The following is a 4,036-nucleotide window of genomic DNA, read 5'->3' as shown; positions in this document are numbered from 1 at the left end:
AAAGGAATATTCTCAAGCAGAGTTTGATCAAAACATCACTTTTAAACTTCAGTCACCAAAAGGATGTATTGAATTAATATTTAATGATGAGCAACAAACAGAACCAACAACTGGATGGAGAATAAAACCACATTTGGACCCATGTCAAGTAATTATTTCATCTAAAGTACAAAACAATAATAGTTTAATTTTATTATATACATGTAGATTGAAGAGCACGAAATACTTGGTTTTGGTGACATTAGTACTACAATTCCTCCATCTTGCCTGGTATCAATATATGCTGAGAATAGTCTCCATACTGTACCTAACTTGAGTTATTCTGTACCATTGAAAGGAGTACAAAAACGAAGGAAGATTAAAATTAACAGGTCACTGAGAAATTTATTAAGTATGTATTTTTTGGTATGGTGTCAATAATAATTGATATAATGTATTCGTGTAGATGCAGGTAATTTTGTTGGTACTAAAGACTGATGTTCCTATTCCTGGTTCACATAATGACATCAAGAAGCATCTTAATGATCTGAAACGTTTCCTTTCAACTTCAGAAGCAAAGTTTCGTGACATAGCTAATGGTTGTAAGGAGGTACAAATTATTGATTCTTCTCAGTATGATGAGTTATTTGATGGAATGAATAACCAGTCTTTATCAAAAAGAGTAGAACTTTTCATTGGAAATATTACATTATTAATTGAACTTTGTCCTGATCACATTAGTACATTCTTGTCTATACTGAGGGAACAGGATCTTGTTGTTCTTTCTACATTAGCTGACAGGATTGCTGCTTCATGTAAGTTATCAATCATCACAATAATTTACCTTATCCCATACATTAGTAAGTAGATGAACAAGATAATTATTACAGGAGCAATGACATTATAAATACTTAATGTTTTTATGCACTTTTTTACCTTATGTGATGTGTGTGTAGTTTTGTGTTTGTATTTAACTTAACTTAACAAAAGAGTTTAGAAAGATGCCTCAAAACTATGATACATATACTATGGACATCATGACATGTAACAGATACTCATACTGGGCATAGATGCACTGCAATGGGTGGCATTGGGATTTTTATTGCTGGGCTGGCGTACTACGAGTGGGTGGGTTGTAGTTTAGATCACGTAATCATTGTCAGCCCCATGGCCCAACCTTCTGAATAATGGCTTTTAAGTTTCCTTCTCCTTTCTCTTCTTCTGTACCAGTAGACTCTCCAAATCAACTGACAAGTATATTTAATTGTTTATTTCTTTTATTAAATGAAATTATTTAATAGTTAGTGATCTGACTGAGGTACTTCTATTACTCAGAAAACCCAGACCTAGGCCTATTTCATATTTTGGAGCTCGTTTTGGAGTCATCAATTACTATACTCTTGGTCTATCTCCTGCTACACTGGATGCTATTGCATTCAACAATAAAGGAGATACTGAGGGTTGTCTGCTTGACTGTCTTACTAAATGGTTAGAGAAAGCTGATGATCATGTAGTACAGTGGACTAAAGGTGGTCCTACTTTCTATTCATTAGTATCAACATTAAGGAGAATGGAGTAGCTGATAGAATAGATATGGAGAGTGAGTTTAATTAAAAATGAGTGTATCATTTATTTTTTTATTGTTTAGTTCATCCTGCTTGTAGAATTCTTGTTCCTTATTCCTCAAACCCATCTCTACTGACTACATTACCTCAGCTGGTTATATATTTGTATGAAGCAGGCCTGATACAAAAGATGATTGTTCCACGTTATATGCAAAAAGAATCACTACTGGGTGAAATAAAGGAAGCTGTTTGTGCTAATTTTAGAAAACTTGAGGCATTTGCTGATATTTTATGTAAATACACAGCCACTGCTGAGATAGGAAGAGCTATTATGAGAAACTATGGTAAGTATATGTATTGTAACATACACCAGTAACTAATGATTCTTGTATAGGAGAGGCTTATGGGAGTGGTGATATTATTAAAACTGAGAATCGTAAGAATTAATTATTTACAACTCATTAATTACTTTATTGAAGGACTTAAGATTTATCTCTCTAAGAGTGTCACTACAGAATTTAGGTTGATGCGAATGAAGTTTTGGGAAATATTCTTTATATTAGAATCAATTATAATAAGGAACCCTCAGTCTCTATCTCTTGACGATATGAAACGTGTACTGGGTGAATACTACAGCTCATTATGGCTTCAGTTAGCTCAGTGTAAAGATATGAATGACATTCTACAATTAATACGTGATAAAAGTTCACTTGGTGACATTAGTACGCTTGAGCTTCTTGATGATGAGTTCAATATGAAGGAGGCTAAGCCAGTTATTGAGGAATATAAAGAAGCTGTTAAGAAATTAAAAATGAAACTTCGTCAATTTTTGGAAGAAGAGCTTTTAAAAACTTTATCAGTACTTGAGTCTGTTACGATTGTCATTAATAAAGATATTGACTATTCACTACTTAAAGACATACAGAGACTGTCATCAGCTTTATTATCACATCGTGTCAGATTAAATGTCATTAGAGGTGATGGTAACATGTGGGAAGATAATAAACGAGAATCGTCCACTGATACTTATGTAAGTCCTGCTGTACAAAGTAAAGATACCACACTAACAACTGAAGTACCAGCAAGTACATCAATATTATTAATATGATACATAATGTAACTATTGAGTATAGGAACAACAGAAAAGGATGAGGATACAGTTACGTTGCTACAAGAGAAAGTTGAAAGTATTCAAAAGCAACTGGAGGAAGAAAAGGAACTCCATGAAAAAGAGAAAGAATTTCATGAACAAGTTATAAAGAAATATGAAGAGAGAATAGCAACACTTACTGAACAACAGGAGGAAGTTACTGGAGACTCGAAACACAAGACAGAACAATATGAAGAATTTATATCAGGTTATAGTGTTATTAATAATTATTATTGATCAATACTGCTATATCATTCTTATATTTTAGACAATGAACTTACTCATAAACAACTGGAGGAACTTCAAAAGAAGTTAAAGGAAGAGAAACAAACATCCTCCAGTTTCATAAAACAGAAACAAGTTGCTCTAAGAGAGAAAGACGAACTGCAAATAAAGATTGAAGAACTTCAACAAAAATTAGAAGTACAGCAAGTCAAAGATCACAAGAAAGTATCAGGTCAGTGTGAATACAATTCAGTCAGGTATATGTGTTTGTGTGTGTATGTATATAGTGGGTATGGTGTTTTGATAATTTCAACCACAGGAACTTGCTGTGGTTTACCACTTAAACTAGTAATGTCTTAATTGAGCAGCCAATTCCATTGCCTGCATGTGCAAGCTGGAATGCCCTCTCATAGCTGAGATCTATTTCCTTCAGCAACCTCCTTTGAATACAGGAATTGCTTATCCCACAGACCAATATGTCCCTGATGATAGCATCTAGGGAATCACCAAAGTCACAGTGTTCCCCAATTACTCGTAACTCTGCAACATAAGTTGCTACTGATTCCTCTTATTACATAACATTACATAACACTAGAAAGGAATCTTAATCAACAATGCATACATTTCATAACCTTACATAAAAAATGAAAATATCGTATAGTCCAAAATTCTTGAGGGCTATAAAACTCATGGATTTCATGATTTTTTCAAGATTCCGTGAAAATCAAATTATTATGGTACAAGATGGCAGATAGCATTAATTCACGAAAATTAAGTCCACAAAATAGATTTTTAGGCAAATTTGCAAAATATACAGCCCTCTAAAATTTTGCGCTATACGGTAAGTACATCAATAATAATCAGAAAATAATAATTTATTATAATACAATAAGTGCCTATAGGAAAATAGTTATAGTTAAGCTGTACATTAAAATTATCAGTTATAATAACACATGCATCTCTTCTTAAAATTTAATCATTGGACTCGCGTAGGCGGGTACTAAGCAGTTGGGTTGTCATTGCCCTCGCCCACGCCGTAGGCGTATAGGCGAGGGTACTGCGATCGTCCTGTCAGTGTGTGTGTGTGTTCGCAAGATGGCGTCTTCTTCTCTGTTTT

The 4,036-nt window shown here is 33.7% G+C and overlaps 2 long non-coding RNA genes across 2 annotated transcripts; both read left to right on the top strand.

Annotated features, from left to right (window-relative positions):
• Positions 1 to 6: 6 nt before the first annotated feature.
• LOC109582332 (uncharacterized) lies at positions 7 to 956 on the top strand. The gene is made up of 4 exons (XR_002185036.1): positions 7 to 148; positions 208 to 391; positions 446 to 794; positions 841 to 956. It is a non-coding gene; the product is annotated as an uncharacterized LOC109582332 (long non-coding RNA).
• Positions 957 to 2,560: 1,604 nt separating this feature from the next.
• LOC109582338 (uncharacterized) lies at positions 2,561 to 3,203 on the top strand. Its single transcript, XR_002185042.1, has 3 exons — positions 2,561 to 2,629; positions 2,678 to 2,902; positions 2,963 to 3,203. It is a non-coding gene; the product is annotated as an uncharacterized LOC109582338 (long non-coding RNA).
• Positions 3,204 to 4,036: the final 833 nt, after the last annotated feature.

This window comes from Amphimedon queenslandica, unplaced genomic scaffold (assembly GCF_000090795.2).
Source record: "Amphimedon queenslandica unplaced genomic scaffold, v1.1 AMPQUscaffold_13389, whole genome shotgun sequence".
Lineage (NCBI taxonomy): Eukaryota > Metazoa > Porifera > Demospongiae > Haplosclerida > Niphatidae > Amphimedon > Amphimedon queenslandica.
This window is presented reverse-complemented; position numbering and strand designations above follow the sequence as displayed.